Source organism: Suncus etruscus, chromosome 1 (assembly GCF_024139225.1).
Source record: "Suncus etruscus isolate mSunEtr1 chromosome 1, mSunEtr1.pri.cur, whole genome shotgun sequence".
NCBI lineage: Eukaryota > Metazoa > Chordata > Mammalia > Eulipotyphla > Soricidae > Suncus > Suncus etruscus.
The window spans coordinates 192,396,520-192,417,363 of record NC_064848.1 but is presented as its reverse complement, the minus strand read 5'-3'; the positions used below and the strand labels follow the sequence as shown (position 1 = coordinate 192,417,363).

The window sequence follows — 20,844 nt, the reverse complement described above, 5'->3', positions numbered from 1 at the left end:
CCAGGAGCAATTTCCGAGCACAGAGCCAGGAGTAACCCCGACCATCACCAAAACCCAATTAATTAATAAATAAATAAAAATAAACAAACACATGGAGGTAAGGCATTTGTCTTTCATGCAGAAGGTCATTGGTTCGAATTCTGGCATCCCATATGGTCCCCTGAACCTGCCAGGAGCGATTTCTGAGCATGGAGCCAGGAGTAACCCCTGAGCACTGCCAGGTGTGACCCAAAAACCAAAAAAATAAAATAAAATAAAAAATAAACAGACAAAAAAAGAGGATAGTTAATTGGGAAGTGATTGAACGTTAATGCAGGGCTCTCTGTGAAGGTTTCAGAAAAAATATGGCAAAAAGAGCCAGAGATTGTGTAGCAGACAAGCTGTTTACCTTGCACACAACCTATCCAAGTGCATAAAACCAGAAAGTAAACCCTAAGCATTGCTGGTTGTGGCTTCCCCAAAACACAAAAATAAACCAACAACAATATGTGTGTGTGTGTGTGTGTGTGTGTGTGTGTGTGTGTGTGCGCGCGCGCATGCGCGCACACAAACTACATCACCCATCCTTCAGAAAGATTTGACCAAACCTTTCTCCTTCCATCTACACTTCCATGGCTCCTCCTTTCTCTTCTCTAGTAGCTCAATGGTATACCCCATGTCTGTCCTTAAGCAAAGCTAAAATACTGGAGAAAGGAGGAATCAGCATCCAGAATCTACCTGCAGTGGTTTGCTGATACATGTTTTAAAAACCAGTTTGGAGGGGCTGGAGCGATAGCAGAGTGGTAGGGCGCTTGCCTTGTATGTAGCTGACCCAGGACAGACCTAGGTTCAATCCCTGGCATTCCATATGGTCCCCCAGCCACGAGCGATTTCTGAGCGCATAGCGAGGAGTGACCCCTGAGCGTCATGAGGTGTGTCTCCCCCACCAAAAGAAAGCAGTTTGGATGCTGGAGCAATAGGGCAGGGGTTAAGGAGCTTGCCTGACCTGGTTAAACACAACTCAGATCCCAACACCACATTAGGTTCCTGAGCTTTGCCACAGGACTTCTAAACATAAATCAGTAATAGCCCCCTTGAGCTTCACAGGATGTAGACCCCTCCAAAAAGAAATATAAGAGAGCCCTGGTTTATACCTTCATCCTGCCCCAATTCAAGATATTACCAACATGAGATGTGCAGAAAAGTACTAACCACAGAGCAGAAGAGCGCTCCCGAACAACACAGCCCACACAGCCTTCACCGCACCTCCTTTGGCTCTGGACTGGACACAGAGTGGGGCAGGTCCAACTGAGGTGCAGCCACTGCACCAGGCAGAGGAAAGAAAGCAAGGCCACCTCCGCTCCAGCCCTTCCTCCTATACCATGTCACTATCACTTATCTCAACCTCACATCTGAGTTCTTCTCAAGTGTAACTTCAGGGTTTTAAAAGAATTTGGGGTCTGCGAGCCACAGACACTTCAATGATTCACCAGCCACTTTCTCACTAAGGCCTAAGTCCCATCTACTTTGCTGACTAAAACAATCAAAACCAGCATGCAATTTCCTTTCCTCCAAAGCAAACAGAAAAGGGAAAATTATCTCAGAGGTGTATTCTCCCACTGAGGCACCACTGTCCCTCATTCTTCTTCATTCTTCTGCAGCGCTGATGGGCCCTTGGCACCTAGAAATAAAGCACAAAACCTCTTTGCAGAGTCAGTGTGCAGGACTTGGACCCTGCTGGGTTTGTATCCCAGCTCTTGGGGTACAGCACAGTAACCTTGGGTGAGTTAGTTAGAGCTCCCATTGGCTGCTCTGAGAATAACAGCATTTGCTCTATGGGATTACACCCCACGAGTTTTCAGCTGGGGACAGTTCTGCTCCCTTTGGGGACAACTGGTGATGTTGGAAGCATACTTTTGGGGGAACTAGAATCATCTGGGTTAGAATCTAGGGTGGCAGTCACTTGTAGAGTACTCAGAATTGTTCAGAAATATCTTGAATACATATAAAGCCCCACTTCTAATGCCAAGTTGAGGAATCTTGATATATATATATGGGATGGTTCCACATATGAAATATTTAGCAGTCTCTCATTTAGGGTTTTATTTTTCTCAATTTTACAAAATAATTTCTTGGGGGAGGGTGTAGTTTGGGGCCTCATTCAGTAGTGCTCGGAGGCAAGACTCACTAGCCACATACCAGGCAAGTGCCTAACTCATGTCCTATCTCTCAGACCCCCTGTGGCTCACTCTTTTATAAACGTTCAAACAAGGCAAAATAAACAAGCACAGAAGCTCCTATCCTTTTTTGGAAAAGTTGTCCTTAGCCTTCCACCTCCATAGGTGAGCGGTTGGGGTGGGATAAGAGAGACCAAGAGTGCTGAGAACCTGGATCCTGGGCCAGGTGTGAGTCACCCTGTAAATGTCATTGTGTTTTACTGAAAGCAGAACCAAGGCTGCTCATGTGACTCAAGGATAGATGTCATTCCTGTGGTTGTCGTCACTTGGCTGGAGGAGCTCATTGGACCCTGGAAGCCTCTTTTCATTGGGTGGGGGTATACATTTAAAGGGTCTGACCCCACACGCTCAGTGCTTAAAATAAGCCTTATAATCTCACCAGCCTTTACAGTCCAGACAGAATGGGGAAAAAGAAAAACCTGAAAAAAGCTGCTGAAACTTCCCAGCCATGCTTGACCCAAATCTCTCCCTCACGGATCTGGGCAGTTTGTTCCTCCCCAACTACCTAACATGAAATTTCCTATTGGGAAGCAAAGTTCTGGGTGATTCAGTTCATCCTCACCCACCAGTCCACTTCAGCATCTGTGGGTAGATTTATTTTTTATTTGGGGGTGGGGTGGGTCACATTCAGTGATGATCAGGAATTACTCCTGGCTCTGCACTCAGAAATTGCTCCTGACAGGCTCAGGGGACCATATGGGATGCAAGGAATTGAACCACCTTCTGTCCTGGATTGCCTGCATGCAAAGCAAACGCCCTACTTCTGTGCAATCGCTCTGGCCCCTGTGGGTAGTTTTAAAGACAGTTCATCTTGATGAGGTAAGAGTGGCGGCCGCCAGGGGACCAAGATCAGGGCAGAAGTGTTGAGAAAAGTTGTGCCATGTTCCTGGGCACTGGGAGTCCTGAAGGAGGAATGGGGAGAGAGGCCAAGGCGAGGCGCCGAGTCTGCAGGCACTGGGCCCGTGCCAATGTCTTTCCTGAGAAGTGCTATGCCCAGAGGCACACAGGTGGTGGGAGAGGGAAGACGGGCATCCAGGCTTGCTGATACAACCTGTTACCAGCCACCATGCCAACTTCCGCGCCCTTCCCTGAGTCACTAAACCAAAACCCCTGCAACTGGAAGGTGTTGTGGAGCCCCAGCTTTTTCCCTTCCCATCAGCTCCCAAACTAGTCTATGCCACAGTCAGGGACATGCACCGGTCAACGGCCAGCTCCAAGCATGGCTTGATCATGGCCTTGACATCAAATGCTTCAGAGGTTAGATGGCTTCAGAAGACACTGCGGGATGTAAGGGGCAGGAGCTGAGAGGAACTGCAGGCTCTGTGTTCAAATCTGAATTCAAATGTGAAAAATGGGCCTAGCCAAGCAAAGGAGATGCCCCCTGCCAAAATGAATAGTTCTCCCCCACCCAAAAAAGAGGTCTTTAGACTGCAAACACAAGCTTCAAGGTATCAAAGACCTTCTGAAAAGTGGTCCTGCCTTTGCTCAACCACTTCGAGCCTTGCTTGGGGCCTACCTACACCCACCTATTAGCTCAGTTGCACCACTTTTCTTCAGCTGATTGTTAACGCTAGGTTGAGAATACGGTTTTTTGTTTGTTTGATTTGGTTTTCGGATCACACCCTACGATGCTCAGAGGTTATTACTTCTGTCTCTGCACTCAAGAATCACTCTTGGTGGAGCTGGGGGAACCCTATGGGATGCTGGGGATCGAACCCGGGTCAGTTGCGTGCAAGGCAAACACCCTACCCGCTGAACTATCACTCCTGTGCTATATTCTTGGTCTTCAATGTCCTGAACCCTCTGAACCCAGCCAGATGCCTTGCCCTGCACTCACACATTAGGCTCAGTCTGGGCCTCAGCCACCATAGCAGCATTTTCCACAGAACATCAGTCTCCCCTGCAGGCCTGACTGTGTCAGTCCAGAGCTCCCAGAGCTTTTCTACAACAGTCCTACTCGTCCCCAGAGACCCCCCCCCCACAAGAAGTTAGGCACAGAGCCATGCTCAAGAAACACGTTTCCAAAAGGCCTCAGAGCAGAACCCGACCCTGAAGCCACAGCGCCTCGCGGTCTCCAAGGCAACGACGTCAGAGGCCACGCATGCGCACAATTGTCCTTCCTGACCATACCTTCCAAAGAAAAGACGGGCCGGAGCGAATGCGCATGCGTAATTCCTTCCACACCCGCCGCCTCCGTCCTGTCAGTCCGCCCCACAATCGCTTCCTCAAAAAAAAAAAAAAAAAAAAAAAAAAAAAACACTGTCCGGAAGCGATGTCCATTTTGGGAAAGGAGGGTTCCAGCGTCCAATCGCTGCTAGAGGCCGAAAGCCCGGACGCGCGCTCTCATTGGCTAGCCTGGAGGGGTGGGCGGGGCCAAGGGGTCGAGGCGCGGCCAGAGCGGGGAGGTGCGAAGAGAGACAAAGTTGCAGCCGCCGGGGGAGGCGTGGCCCGGGGGCGGCCGGGGCGGGGCTTCGGCGGGGCCCAGAGCACCGTGACCCGCCGCCAGCCGCGGGAGAGCACGGGCGTGGGGGAGCGCGACGCTGTGGCTGGAGAGATCAGCGCCCCGCCGGTAAGTGATCGGGACCCCGAGTCCCGGAGCTGCGCGTTCCGAGGCGGCCAGGATGGGTCTCCCGCCCGCCCGCCCGCCTGCCGGGCCTGAGCTGCGGCCTGGCTGGCACGGAACGCGCGAGGGCGCCCGGCTTCCACTTCCCCCGCGCCCCGTGCCACGGCCTGGCCCTCCTGCTTGGCTCCTGGGTGCCCCCCAAGCGCCTTCTCTCGGTGAGAGTTGGACCTTTCTGCACCGGCACCCCGAGTCTTCTCACCCGCCCAGCCAGGGGAGCACCTTCTCGGGTGCTCGTGGCACACCCCGAAGTTGGGAGAAGGAACTGAAGCAGAGCCTGCCCTTGGCACCAACAGGCTGTGCTGGACATGCAGAGTTGCCCCTCCTCTTAGCCCTCAGCCCTTCTGATCCTGGACCCAGATACTATAACCCCATCTATAAAGTCCTGCTGGACCAGGCGCCCCTCAATGTCCCGAAAGGTGGCTGGTCCAGAGTAGAATCTCTGCTGTCCACCCCCTGGGCCTTTTGGGGGATGCATAACTTGTGCCACTTTCCACTGGGATGTTGCCCCCAGTGCCCTGGGCACTGAGGTGGGAGGAAGAACAGGAAAGGTATCATGGTGCAGAATGGAGACAGTACAGTGGGTAAGGTGTTTGCCTTGCATATGTCTGTCTCGGGTTCGATCTCCAGCATCCCATAGGGTTCCCTAGGGTCCCCTGAGCCTGCTAGGAGTGATCCCTGAGCACAGCCAGGTGTGACCCCCAAACATAAATTAAAAAGGAAAGAAATCAGTGGTACAGATGTAAGATTACTCTGGTGAACTGCAGACCATGAATGTCTTCTTTGACTAAAGGACTTAAAAGCGAATGGAAATGAATGATGGAGGGGGTTGGAAGGGGTGAGCTGCTATAAAGTAGATAATTGAAGTTTGCTTCCTAGAAAAGGTGAGACCCTGGCCAGAGAGAATACAGAACGTAAGGTCCTTTCTTTGCATTTGGCCAGCCTGGGGTCAGTTCCCAGCACTGCATATGGGTGGGTGTGATATCTGAACACTACTGAATGTGGGACCAAAAAACAAAAAAAGAAAGAAAGAAAGAAAGAAAGAAAAAAATGAGGGGCAGAGAGATAGTACAGTAGATAAGGTGCTTGCCTTGGTTGGAGCCCTAGTTGGAACCCAGGTTGGATCCTTGGAATTTTGTATCCCTGAGAACCGCTAGGAGAGATTTCTTTGTGCAGAGCCAAGAGGAGTAAACCCTGAGCATTGCAGAGCATAGCCCAAATCTCCCCACCCCAAAAAAGAAAAAGGGAGGACCCCCTCAAATAGAAACAGGGTCTGGGGCCCGGAGAGATAGCACAGCGGCGTTTGCCTTGCAAGCAGCCGATCCAGGACCAAAGGTGGTTGGTTCAAATTCTGGTGTTCCATAAGGTCCCCGTGCCTGCCAGGAGCTATTTCTGAGCAGACAGCCAGGAGTAACCCCTGAGCGCCGCCGGGTGTGGCCCAAATAAAACAGAAACAAAAAAACAAACAAACAAAAAAAAAAAAAACAGGGTCTGTCTGAATTAGTGGGAGATAGTGAATTAATGGAATTAGTGGGAGACTGTCTGAATTAGTGAAAGATGCTATGGTCTGTATTTTTACAAAGTGTCTGCTGGAGCAATGTTTTTACTAGAGAGATGATAGAGTAGGTAAGGCAAGTACCTTGTCTGCGATTGACCCAGATTCAGTCCCTGGCACCCAGTATAGTCCCCAAGCCCACCAGGAGTGATCTCTGAGTTTATTTATCCAGAAATAAACCACAAACAAAACTTTAAAAAAAAAACGTAGCTGCATGCCTGTAGACTTTTAAATCTTTCAGGTGTCTGGGTGTAAAATAGATACTGACAGTGTGGGAGCGATAGTACTGGGGTTAGGGTATTTGCCTTGCACGTGACTGTCTGTGGTTTGGTCCCCCAAACACCACCAGGGGTAATCACCGGGGAGTGATCCCTAAGGACATAGCCAAGAGTTAAGCTCTGAGTATGACCAGGTCTGGCCCAACCACTGTCCTCAAACACACACACTAAAAGATACTGTGATACTGTCCTCTTTTATAACAGAGCATTAAAAGGGGGGGGGGCTCGCTCTTGCCTGATGGTCCAGAGTTGAGACTGAATGAGGAGCTAGGAATTAGATGCCAGAAGGAAGGAAGGAGTTTTTGCACCTAGTGTGAGAAAGCAAGTGTTTGTCCTACTCAGGGCACATTTGGATTCTGAGGCCAGAATTTGTTCCGCTGTATGGGGGTGCCAGATCTGAGCTGATCAAACACCTTGAGGATCATCTCCTCCTTCCTTTATTTTGAAGGGCGTGGTGAACTTCTCAGAAAGTCTCAAAATAAAAGTAACAGTCGCTAGGTTTAATTTTAGAAAGAAGAACCCAGGTATCTGTTTCAAGCACTTTTGTGAAATCAGACAACACCAGGTCAGTTGGTCTATAGTGTCTTGGGGCTGTTTTCAGATGTTAAGGAACAGCCTGGAAGGGGGTTTTTGGGTCCCCGGTCTTGTCTGTCAGAAGCTGTGGGAGCGGCCCATGGCACAGACCCTGCCAAACGAGCCTTTCCCAGTCACCAGAAGCGTCTGCTTGGCCCTTGAGCCTCAACAGACAGGAGATTTGGTTCCTCATTTTAGTTCTCCTGTTGAACACTGGTTTCTTTGTGGCCGGTCTGGCGTGTTCAGCTGTCATCGGAGTTGGAAGCAGCCTGTTTCGGCTGGCTGTCAGACTCCTGGGAGCTGTTAGGATTTGGGGATGGGGCGTATGCGTGGGAGTGGGAGGCTAACAGTCTATCTCTGGTGGGAGTCTGGAGAGAAATCTGTGGAACTGAAGGAGGAGTCAGCCAGGATTGTTTTCACTTTGCCTCCCCTCAGAGTGCTCTGGCACTTTGACCTGTGAAGTCACTTTGAATTTCCTATTTTGTTTCCTGTTCCAGTGGCAGCCCAGGAGCTTTCCTAGGGGGCCTACCTGCCCCGGTGAAGGGCTGACAGATGCCTACAGGACTTCTCTCTGGTTCTGAAACCCTCTGTGGAACCGCAGGCCTAAATAAAAGGGGGCCACCACATCGGCACTGATGGCTACCATCATCACAGGTTTTTTTCTTTTTCCTGGCAAAAGGTTAAAAGGCAACTAAAATTCAGCTTTCATGATTAATAAGTCACTACCGCAGTTGTGTCTGATGCTTCCTGTTTGCCCCATTTTAGTATGTCAGTTAAACTGGAAACCTCTGGGTAACGGGGGCCCTCTTAGTGGCATCAATATGAACGTGACAGGAAAGGGGACGATGTCGTGTCCCAGGATTGGGGAGCTCTCAGGATAGGCCAGCCATCTGGCCTCTGCATCCCCAGAGCCTCCAGAAGCAGAAGGAGTGGGGCTTTGTGTTTGGGGTGCTGCACGTGGGTGACCCGGCTTAGCCTTGTAGTTGGGGGGCTGGGAAAGAGGCTGGCAGAAGGGCGAGGCCACCCAGGGTCCACTGAGGCTCCAGTGTTGACTCAAGGGTCTTTCCTTGTAATCTGGGCTCAGGATCGAAAGACAGTGCTGAGAGTGGGTCGTCTTTCCTCAGTGCTTCACGCATTCAAGCTTCAAAGCTCCTCTCTTTGCTATTTACGTCCTTTCAATCAATCTTACCCTCCTGATTCCACCAAAATGTAGATGCATCAGGTGGCTAAGGTTTTTGCAAGCAGTTTTTGTGGTTCCTTTAAAGACAGGGACAAAAACTTAGGAAAGTGGAGCCCTGAAAGAAAAAATAAAATGGATGAGAAGTCAGTGTCAGACCCAAAATGAAAGGATAGGTTATATGTATATATATATATATATATATAGAGAGAGAGAGAGAGAGAGAGAGAGAGAGAGAGAGAGAGAGAGAGAGAGAGAGAGAGAGAGAGAGAGAGATTTTTGTTTGTTTGTTTGTTTTTGGGTCACACCCGGCAGCACTCAGGGGTTACTCCTGGCTCTCCACTCAGAAATCGCTCCTGGCAGGCTCAGGGGACCATATGGGATGCCGGGATTCGAACCATTGACTTTCTGCTTGCAAGGCAAACACCTTACCTCCATGCTATCTCTCCAGCCCCAGATATGTTTTTATTTTTTTCCCAAAAAAATGAGCCCATTTTTTAAAGTAAACTGAAGAATTGTCTTTATTTGTTAGAAAATTGTGGGCATTAATAAGGGTTAGCAGTTCTGTATGGGTACTGATTCATTGTAAGAATGAGTGATGACAGGCCGAGTGACAGATAGCAGTTCCCTCTGGGTCCTCACCCCTGTTGACAAATGCAGATATGGAGACAGTTGTCAAGGGATTGCCCAGAGCAGTCGAGCAACATGGAATCTCTGTTTCAAAGGTGGGGGATTCAGCCTTCACATCAGACAGGGCTCTCTGCCTGCGTGACCTCCAGCAAGTCACTCCTCCAAGCAGTGTATCCCACCTGTATCCCAGCTGGCATGAGAAATCTTCCCCCAGTTGCTTTGTGTGGTAAAGGAGAGAATAGAAATAGGTGCTGAGCTCTATGCCTAACACCTAATGAGACACAGAAGTGAGTGAATGAGCATTCCTTGGTGATCGGGTAATGCGGGGAGTAGGGGAACTGCTGATACTACATTGACCAGACCTGTTTTCCGTAAAGATGTCGGGTCAGGGCACCTAGCTGTGGCCAAGTCATTTTCTTAGGAGGCACTTTCAAGGGGACATGGCTACTGGCTAGAGGTTCTAACTGTCAAATTCCAGTCTGATGTTAACTGCTGCCCACCATACATCTAAATGTCTAAAATGTCGCAGCTCTGCTCAGAGACCCAGAAGTGATCCTCCTAACCCTGGGGTCCCCTCTGTCTTCCCAGCCCTCTGAGCTAAGAAGCAGACCTGAGTTCTTTCCTGTGTTCCTGCCCCCCCCCCCCCACACAATCCTGGGTGATGGGGACAGGTTCCAGCCTTAATTCTGGGGATAAAAAAAGGAAAATATTTGTAGACTAGAATTCATCAAGGAGTCCATCATTGGCAGACTAGGTGGGAAAGCTTGTTTCTAAGTTTCACCCCATGTGGCAACCCCCCCCCCAGCCTAAATTCCTTTGCTTTCCTAAAAATGTCTTTGTCAGGTTCTCCCCAACACCTTGTAGCTTCTCCCCAGCACCCTGGATCTACACTTAATAGACCTGGAGGTTTCTCTTTAAATCACCCATGAGTGGGTGGGGAGGAGGGGGACGAAAAAATTTTCATAGATGATTTTAAATTCTTATTTCCCCTTCTTCATACAAAACAAAATATAGGCTCCCTCCTGGCTGACAGTTTCCTTTAAATAACATTTTGTTTTCTCTTGGGGAAGCTGCCTTGATGGCCCAAGAGTCATTTCTAAAGTGAACCTAGTTTTTAGAAAAAATAGATCACCGGATGTCAAGCCTCGTGTTCAGAAGAAAATGAAACCGGCAGGCTAGAGGGGCTGCCGGGCTGCCTGAGTCTGGAAGGGAGAGGCAGAGTTTGCGGGCGGCTTTTTGACTGGCCAGGGGGAGCCCCCCTCCCCCCGACAGCATTTGATCCGGGCCTTAGTCACTGGCAAGGCGACTCTGCTTAGGTGAGAGGAGCACTTTCCCTGGAAGGTGAGTCACCATGCGGGGTGTGGGCGCCCAGTGACTCCGTCCTTGTCCTTGGCAATGTCACAGAGGAAGACCTGATCCAGCCTTTGGAGTAGCCCCTCCACCAGAGACCTCTGGAGCTGCAAGAAGAAAGTAGATGGCATTCCTGGCAGAACAGGAGCCCTACACACACACACACACACACACACACACACACACCCTCCACCACCCTGGCAGGCTGGGACACACACACACACACACACACACACACACACACACACACCCTCCACCACCCTGGCAGGCTGGGACACACACACACACACACACACACACACACACACACACACACACACCCTCCACCACCCTGGCAGGCTGGGAGGCTTTGCCATGGAAAGAGCTCTGAGGCCAGAGCAGCGACCCTGTACCCCTGATTCCCACCTAGAGGGCAGGAACTGGCCTGCTGCCAGGGACAGTCAGCAAAGAGGCAGGAGGGGCACGCTGGCGGCAGGGAGCTGGGAAATCCCTTGGCAAAGAGCAGAGATATTCAGACCATGCTCGGGGTCAGAGTCCTCTGAAGAGACCCCTTTAGTACCTGCCTGCCCTTTGCCACCTTTGTGGGTGGGAGGATCTAACCATCAGTGTGATTGGAAAGGTTAGAAATTTAGGAACGCATAGCTGGCCACCCTGATAGGGCCAGTGCTCGGGATTCTTAGGAACAGCCATCCAGATGCCCAGTTTCTGGTTTCTGCTTCCCTCCAAGCCCTGCCTAAATGTCATCAAAGCAGAGAGTCGAGCACTATCAGTGCTGGTAGTCCAGGATTTCTGTCAGCCACTGGGCTGGAAGAGCCTGTGTCATTTGTCAAGTGTCTGGCTGCCCTGGTCTGTCACACACTACTCCCCAGTTCCCTCACTAGCCAGTGAGATCTGCAAATGCTCAGGCTTAGGGACGCAGGTTGTGCATGACCATTCTGTCTCGGAGGAGCAGTTGGCATGCTGGCCTAGCAGCCTTGACCAGCGGCCACAGAGGAGTTGATGGCCCAGACATCTGTGTTGCCCGCTTTTCACCAAGAGGTGCTGCTGAACTGAGGGACAGGAACTAAACTTCTTCCCTAGCTCCTCTCCTCCCCTACCCTCTCAGCCTCCCTGCGGGCCCTCCCAGACTTGGGAAGGGTGGAGCCAGAGTGGCAGCTGCCCTGTCAGGTCTGAGGAACCCAGAAAAGGTCAAAGTTGATAAAAGAAAACAATCCTGGGCAGGGTTACCCAGAAATCTCAAAGGTGTCCTATACCCCCAGGCACCTTTCTACCTTGCCAAGTCGTTAGTGTCTTACCTACAGTGGGCGTTCAGGATTCCTGATGACTGATGGCATCAGCCATGGATTCCCCTTTGCCTCTGCCTGGTAGGAGACCTTTGCCCAGCCTCTGCAGTTGGTCAGAGAAGAGGGCAAAGCTTGATGTCACATCTGTGTGCAAAGAGCTGTCTCAACTGAGACCTGCCTGTCACACCCACCTCCTACCAGACAGATGTTTCCTCATGCTGGGACAGTCTCCTGATCAGTGCTGGGCTTGTGGGAAGGCTTGGACATAGAGCCCAGCTTTGCCAGCTTTCCCATGCAGACTCAGACTCAGGCCTATGGCAGCCAAGAGCGGACTCCCCTTGCCCCGAAAGCTAGTTGGCTGTGCCAGGCTTCTGGAGGTCTGGCCTAGCAGTCCCAGTGGCCACATGGGAAATGGAACTCACTTCTCAAAGATAAGAGGAAAAGCACAGGTTGCACTCTACCTCCTGCCTAGCACCTTTCTGAAAATCTGTGCCCCGGTGGGTACTATTGGTGGCTAAGATGGGTTATCTTCTCAAGCATTTGCAAAGAATTGGGTCTCTAAGTGAGCATTAAAACAAAAAAGGATGGGGCCAGATAGATAGCATGGAGGTACAGTGTTTGCCTTTCATGCAGAAAGTCATTGGTTCGAATCCTGGCATCCCATATGGTCCCCCAAGCCTGCCAGGAGCGATTTCTGAGCATGGAGCCAGGAGTGACCCCTGAGCGCTGCCGGGTGTGATCCAAAAACAAAACAAAAAAAAAAAAAAAAGAAAAAGGATGTGGATGGGACTGGAGAGATAGTACAGCAGGTAGAATATATGCTTTGTACATGGGTGACCTGACACTACATATGACCCCCCCCCAAATCCCACCAGAAGTGATCCCTGAGCACCACTGGATATAACCCAAAAACTTTAAAAAAAAAAAAAGTTGAGGGAGATATTGAAATGATGCATTGATGCATTCATGAAAGTATCACTCTCGGTATTCTGACTCCTGATACCTCAGCAAAAATGGGATGAAAGACAGGCAAGATGGAAAGCCAAGGACATATCTCAAAGGGCTGGAGCTCTGACCAGCATGCAGAGCCCAGGATTCCATTTCCAGCTCCACCTGGTCCCCTGAACACACAACTCAGTCTGATCAGCATTAAGTCACATCACCCTAGGGCTGGTCCCTGCAGGGTAATGCCACTGGCTGAGACAGAGCCAGCCCTGGACTTCCTAGTGATGATGCCTGGGAAGGCAGGTTGGCTGGGTTTCGGGTTTATTCTTCAGTTCCTCAAACCAGTTCCTCAGTTTCATCCTTGGTTACCGGGGATGCCATGAACTTTAGCCTCTTTCCTTTCAGGGACCCCAGGTCTCTCTCCATCTCCCATCTCCTCAGAACACAGGCAGAGCCTGCTAGAAACCAGAGCTGCCAGCCAGCTTGGTGGTGAGGAAAGGAGAGAGTAGGGGTTTTCAGGGAGTGGCAGACCACTGTACTGACCGAGCTCAATGTCCTGAGCAGCCGTGCTTGCTGAGACCACCCTTAGGCTTGGCTCTATTCAGCATGTCAAAGCAAGCACTGAGATGAGCAGGAATTTAATGACAAAGGCCATTTCTAACAATGTCCTTGTGGGAAGCTGTCGGTATGGAATGTTCTATACTGCAGCCTCCACACATGCTCAGAATATTCAGCAGTACAGAATTCCCCAACCTGCAGGTATCAGTGAAACCTGACTTCTATTTTTCTTTTTGGTTTTTGTTTTTTGGACCATACCCCACAGTGCTCAAAGCTTATTCCTGGTTCTGCTCTCAAGGACTACTCCTTGCCTGGGTCAGGGGTTGCTGAGAATCAAACCTGGGTTGGCTGTGTGCAAGGCAAGCTCCCTACCCACTGTACTATCTTTCCAGCCCCCTAAGTTTGTTTTTTTTGTTTTGTTTTGTTTTTTATTGGCTTTGGGCCACATCCAACTATGCTTGTATGGGATGCCAGGAATCGAACCCTGGTCGGGTCTGTCCCGGCTTGGCCACATGCAAGGCAAACGCTCCTGCCCCTATTTTGGTTCCATTTCTGTTGCTGCCTATACTCAAGCCCTCACCCCAGCATCTTTTGCTTTTGCAAAGAATTCCAAGTGGAAATCGGGACATGAATGGGCTGATGCCCACAGGTTGGTCTCCATCAGTCCCACTTGGAGTCTTGGCTCCATTGCCATTTTGAAGTTGCTTTTACCAGGATTAGTTTTGTTTTCTCCTAATGAAGTGCTTCCTCCTGGGTCAGTCTTGGGTTTCTCTCTTAACATACCATGCATTTGCTGCTGCTGCTGCATTTTAGTCCCAATTTTTTTAAATTTGGATCATTAAAAAGGTTTTTATTTTGGTTTTGGGGCCACACTCAGCAGTGCTCAAGGGCTACTCTGGCTCTGCACTCAGGAATCACTCCTGGTGGTTTGGGGAACGATCAAACCCGGGTCAGCCTCATGCTAGGCAAATGCCCTCCCCCCTGTACTACTGCTCCGGTCCAGGATCATTTAAACTTTTTAAATTTGGATCAATCGAAAGTGAATCCAGTGTTCATGAGTAAGTGTTTGCACATAAAAACATCCCACTTGCAAACCCTGATCGGCACTTCCGTGCAATCTGACCTTGGGCCAATGACTTGACCTGCTGAGTCTCAATTTCTTCCTCTGTATAAAGGGAATATACTAGGGCCTAGCTCACAGCAGTAGTGTGATGACTCAAGAAACAAGATCGCCTTCTTGTAGTAGCTTATCTGCAAGGTTTTCGCTTGTTCCGGTAAGTAGAGGATCTTTGTTTAGCAGTGATTTAGCAAGTTGTGGCTCTCCAATTCAGCTATAAGACATTATAGCATGTTTTTGAACACCCAGGTGAAGCAATAATGATTTACACATGTTGAGGCACACCAGACTTACATAGTCTCAGTAGAAGATGATGACATCTAAGGAATAAAATAGGGTGGGAGACAAGGAAAGAAGGAATATGGGAGGGGAGAAGGAAGAGAAGGAGGAGGGAGGGAATGAAATATAGGAACCTTACCCAATATTTCGTGAGCCATGATAAGTACCATTCATATTTCTACTTAGGCCTCCCTAGATGACTAACTGGCTGCAGCTGAGGAGTTCAGGGTTTTGGGTCGTGGACTATGGCAGCTCATCCTCGGTGGGTTGGTTTGGAGCTGCGGCATGGCCAGGAGAAGGGCTGGGTGTGCAGACATGGAGCACTGTCCAAAACAGCCTCCTGAGGAACATTTTGGGCCTGAGCCCTCTGCCTCCACTCAGGGGTTCTGCCAGTGTCTGCTCCAACCTTCCTGCTGATGTGAATCAGTCAATGGGAGGCTATGGGCAGTGGGTTTTAGCTCCACAGAGGTCAAGACGCTGCCATCAAACTGGTTCTGTTCTCTCTCTCTCTCTCTCTCTCTCTCTCTCTCTCTCTCTCTCTCTCTCTCTCCTCTCTTCTCTCTCTCTTCTCTCTCTCTCCTCTCTTCTCTCTTCTCTCTCTCTTCTCTCTCTCTCTCTCTCTCTCTCTCCTCTCTTCTCTCTCTCTTCTCTCTCTCCTCTCTTCTCTCTTCTCTCTCTCTTCTCTCTCTCTCTCTCTCTCTCTCTCTCTCTCTCTCTCTCTCTCTCTCTCTCATATTGATTGGGCAGTGCTGAATGCCAGGCATACCTAGTGCATTTCATTTTCTCCCTTGTCCTGAGTTGTGTAAAATCCTCTGATATTGCCTTGGGTTTCCCTGGTTTTGTTGTTTGTTTTTTGTTTGGGGGCCACACAGGTGGAGTTATTCCTGGCTCTGTGCTCAGAAATTACTCCTGGCAGGCTCAGGGAACCAGATGGGATGCCATGGATTGAACCTGAATGGCCACATGCAATGCAAACGCCCTACCCGCTTTGCTTTCGCTCTAGTGCCCCCTGTCTTTGTGATGGCTCACTCACTCTCAGATTATATGGCCTGCCTATAACTGCCCACCAGAATATTGAGATTTGGATTCGAATCAGATCTTTGGATCTCAGGGCCATTCTTTCATGTGTGGATGGTTATTTTGTTGTTGTTATTTTTAAAACATTCATGGTTACAAGATTGTTTATAATGCAGGGTTTTTATTTCACATATAAAGTTGTTCATGACTGAATTACATACAGTAATACAATATACAACAACCTTCACCAGGGCATGTTTCCCACCACCAATATTCCCAGTTTTCCTCTCACCCTTCCCATGCCCTCTTCCCTTCCTGTCTCTGAGGTATACATTCTCTTTCTCCCTTTTTTTTTTTTTTTTTTTTTGGTTTTTGGGTCACACCCAGTGACGCTTAGGGGTTACTCCTGGCTATGCGCTCAGAAATCGCTCCTGGTTTAGGGGACCATATGGGATTTCGGGGATTGAACCGAGGTCTGTCCTAGGCTAGCGCATGTAAGGCAAACACCCTATTGCCTATGCCACTGCTCTGGCCCCTCTCTCCCTCTTTTCTTTTTTTTATCCTTTTAGACACTTTGGTTTGCAGTACAGTGTGCACATTGAGTTTTTTTTATTTCATTTTATTTAAACCATTGTGATTTACAAAATCCTTTATAGCTGGGTTTCAGACAGACAGTGAATCAGGGCCAATCCTACCACCAGTGTTGACCTCTTTCCACCATGTTCCCAGACTGTATCCCAGCCACCACCCTTTGTCCCCCAGTCTTCCAGTATAACAGGCCCATTTAAAGTTTATATTGTTAGAGTTTGGGACTCTTTATCCATTGTTGTTGACTTTGGCTTGGATATTTATTCCTGTCCCTTTTCTTTTCTTTTTTTTTTTTTTGGTTTTTGGGCCAAACCCGGCGTTGCTCAGGGGTTACTCCTGGCTGTCTGCTCCTGGCAGGCATGGGGGACCATATGGGACACCGGGATTCGAACCAACCACCTTAGGTCCTGGATTGGCTGCTTGCAAGGCAAACACCGCTGTGCTATCTCTCCAGGCCCCCTTTTCTTTTTTTAATCTCCACCAATGCACCTAAGACTGCTTGGCCTCTGACCCCCATCCTTTCATATTTGTGTTTCTCCTCCTCCACTCAGTTTCTTTCCTTCTCAATATACTCTGGGGCCAAGGGTTGTTCTCAGTTCTCCGTTTTGTTAGAGTAAGTGATCGCCAAGGACTCTTCTGGTTCCAAGATCATATTCTGATTCCTGTATCTTTTACCGATCATTTCCCCCAACTAAATTATAAGTTCCTTGGGGCCAAGGCTAATCCCATTTCAGCACCTAACCACTGTTTTGGGGGACCCCTTGTTCTCCTGTTAGGCTTCTCTGCCACACATATTCTGGAGTCAGAAGGGCCACCAGAAAACCAATCCCCAGATTGCCAGCTCCCAGAATTCACCACCAGAATTACTTGTACATGGGCACAAAGAAATGACTAAAGTCATTGTTTTTGCATTATTACTCAGAAGAATGAAAAATTGGAAACAGCTTGAAAGTCCATGAAGGTAATAGGTTAAGACATGATGGCTCATTTGCTCCATGAAATCTCATGGGACCCTCAAGCAAAGTCAGAGCTACACACACACATCAACATGGAGCCGTGTGCATAGTAGGCCACAGAGTGAAAGAAGCAGTTGTGGAATATTAGGAATGTATAGTCCCATGTTTATTTTTAAAATAGTCCCAAACTCAAGTCAAGAAGGAAGCTTAAAGGACCAGAGCACATGCTTTGCATTACTGGAGCCTCAGGTTTGGCACCACAGGGGCCCCCAAGCATTGCTGAGTATGGCCCCAAAATAAAATAGTCCTAAACTCTTTGACCATGTATGTAAGCTAATGGAACCAGAAGGATCTACATCTTTTGTTATCTAGAAACTTTATTATCTTTGGGGACCACACCCTGTAGTGCTCAGGGTTTATTCCTGGCTCTGTACTCAGGGATTATTCCTAGAGAGGCTCTGGGACCTTATAGGGTACCAAGGATTGAGCCCAGGTTGGCCATAGGCAAGGCAAGTGCCCTATGCGCTGGTCCCTACACTAAACTTCATAAGTATTTCTTATATAGCAGGGAGGAGGGAACCATGCAGGAACTTGGCTTCCTTACTCACTCTTCTGTTCTTTCTCCCTCCCTCCATTCTTCTCTCTCCCTTTCACTCCCTCCTTTCCTTCTCCCTTTGCTCTTTCCTCCCTGCCCTTCCTTTTTTCTTTCCTCCTTCCTTCCATTCTCTCTCCCTCTCTCCCCTCCCTCTCTTCTTCCTCCCTCTTTCCTTCATCCCATCCTCTCTTCCTTTTTCTTTATCTTCCCTCCCTCCTTCCCCCTTTCCTGCAACTAAGCTGCAGGACTCCCTGGAGAACTTGCTCCTTTAGCTACAGTGCTTGCACACACACACTCACCGGAAACATGCTCCTTTAGTTGTGCTCACATGTGTGGTTTAGAGGGCACGCATGAGGGTGACTTGTGTCTCCAGTGGGACTGCACACTCGAGTTGCAGTGCTCACACTGCTGTGGCTGGCTAGGCAAAGGTGGTCCCATATGGATGATGCCAAGGGTTCCAGGGAGCAGAGCTGCAGAGACCTCATAGTGGCCTCAGCAGTTGCTGAGGGGCTGGCCCACGTGAGTCCTGGCAGCCAGAGAGGGGCCCACTTGCCCCTGGGTCTCGGCTGTCATTTCAGTCCCTTGTTCGCTCCCCTGGGGCCTGTGGTTTCTACCCGGCTGAGTCAGGACATAGGAAGGTGCTCCCAGATGGTTGTCAGTGACCTCCGCGCTGAGGGCCACAGCCTCTCAGCTTCTATTTGTGATCATCCAAAGACAGGGCACGTGGTGGTTATAGGCAGTGCAGAGGGGGGATGGCAGGGGAGAAGTGGCAGAACTGGACTTCGGATAAAGCCAGGCTTCCTTCCTCCTTCACTGCTGAAGTCCCAAGGCTGGGATCCCAGGGCCGCCCCAATCCAGGAAGCCTAAAGCAGGCGAGTTTTTCTGGCTTGTCTCTCCTGCTCTCCTTATGTAATATCTCACCCGGCTTATTCTTTGTCTGTTTCCAGACGCAGAAGTAACACTTGTTGGCTCAAACAGTTCTTTTTTTGTTTGTTTGGTTTTTGTTTTTGGTCACACCCGGCAGCACTCAGGGGCCACTCCTGACTCTATGCTCAGAAATTGCTCCTGGCAGGCTCAGAGGGACGATATGGAATACCAGGATTAGAACCACCATCCTTCTGCATGCAAGGCAAACGCCTTACCTCCATGCTATCTCTCCGGCCCCTGGCTCAAATAGTTTAAGCCACCCGTGGCTCAGCTCTCCACTCAGGTCAGCCTCCCAGCCCTGGTTATTGAGTTTCTCTTTTACCTTCCAGTACCTTCCAGCTGCCCTGGAAGCGGCTTTCCTTTCCCTCTCTCCCTATTTATCAGCCCTGGAGCCCTGGTGAGGTTTGGAGGGAAGGGCACACATAGGTGTCCAGCCCCACTGACCAACATAGACTAGATTCCTCTAAAACTTACCCCCCTTTTGTAGTGACCCCATTTTGAGTGAGAGCTTGATTTCACTAAATCACAGGAATATGTCCCAAACTGGAAACGGTAGGTGTGGGGAAAAGGGAAGGCGGTCTTGATCTTTTCATTGGATATGTTTCTGTGTTTTTTTAAACTACTTGGAAGCATCATCTACTTAAAGAAAAAGAAAACAGCCTGAGGATGTGATTCAAGTGGTAGGCTGCCTGCCTTGTCTCCTGAACACCCTGGCAAGGAAAGCAGACTGGCAGCACTGGGTGGCAACAGGACCATAGGGAAATCTGATCCCACCTGTGAAAGACAGCCCAGATGGGCAGAGAATCCCCACAAGGTCAGGACATGCAGAGACGCACAGAGTTGAGTCAGCAGCAAGTGGCAAGGAGATGAGACGAGACGGGCAAGAGCCCAAACCCTGTGTTTAGGGAAACAGTGGTCAGCATTTGGGGGCCGCAGAGTTGGGGCAGGGCCCATAAGCAGTGCAGACCAGCCTGAGAACCTGAAGCTTGGGTGGGCTGGGTGCCAGGGAAGAGAAGCTGCAGTTAAAATTGATGGGAGGAAAATTGCCTTCAGCCTGGGAACGGACCCAGCAGGCAGCTGTGCCAGTCAGCCGTGGTCAGTGGGCAGAGATGGCCCTTGGCTGCCTGAGGTCACCCAATTGTCTTCCATATGTCTCACTCACCCGTGGTTTGACCTCGGGACTGGGCGAAGAGACCAAATTTTTGTGGGCAGGTGAGGGATCTTTTTCCTAATTGATCCGTCAGACTAATGATTAATGCACATTCATACGTCGTACCCTCCTCCTTACTGGGAAAGGCTTCTGCCGAAAGTGCTCCCCTGGGAAACAGGCTCCAGGATGACAAGTGAATTGGTTGTTGATACTGCGCCAGTGAGATGTCTGGGGCATGTTCCCCGCTTCTGGTATCCCAGAGCCCAGTCCTCTGGGGGAGGGAGGGTGAAGGGAGGATGGAGGCAGCCCTGGGATTGTGGGGTGGGGTACGAGGATCACAATAGTTGGGGGTTCTCGAGACAAGTGCAACATCCACTTACATCCGTCCCAATCCTGAGAGCTCCTTCATTTGGGACACCCCACTAAATCGCGTCACACCCCTCTCATAAGAGTTGTACCCTTTAGGGATGTATCAGGCCCTAGCGTATTTCCCTAATCTGGGACCGGAACTCTGCACAGCTTCCTGCCCCAAAATTAAGCTTTGCCCATCAGCCCCTAGGGACTGAAGGAGACACCTCCCTGGACCCCTTGGGGCCCGCTACCCAGATTGTCCAACTTTTCCTTGGCAAGTTGCCTTCTCACCATCTAATTTCACTTTAGCATCACCAGGATTAGCCACCTCTTCTGAACTCCAGATCCCCAGGGGGGTCGTCCCACTGTCCCTGCCCCATGCCTCTCTGATATTGTCACCTCTGGTGTGGAATGTGAGCTCCTCAGGGGACTGCATCTTCTGCCACCAAAGAGGTTGAAAAGAGGAAGCTCGAGAATTAAGTTGGTTTGCAACTAATGTCTTATTCAGGAAGTTGAGTCATTCCACTTCTGCTATTGGCCCCCACTGGACAGCCAGAGAAGGACCCATTTCTATACCCGGATGAAGTAGTCTAAGGGCACTGGGCCAGGGCAGTCTACTCTGATCCCTCTGTGGGCATTTTCTGTCTGACCATGGAAGATGAAGGGTTTTTTTGTTTGT

At 49.8% G+C, this 20,844-nt stretch overlaps 1 protein-coding gene across 1 annotated transcript in view; it reads left to right on the top strand.

The window, feature by feature from the left end:
- The first annotated feature begins 4,702 nt into the window (after positions 1-4,702).
- Positions 4,703-20,844, top strand: part of MAP3K14 (mitogen-activated protein kinase kinase kinase 14) — a 44,048-nt gene continuing 27,906 nt past the window's right edge. Inside the window, exon 1 of the mRNA XM_049779048.1 lies at positions 4,703-4,785. The gene's annotated coding sequence lies outside the window, so the exon portion shown is untranslated. The remainder of the gene's footprint in view (positions 4,786-20,844) is intronic.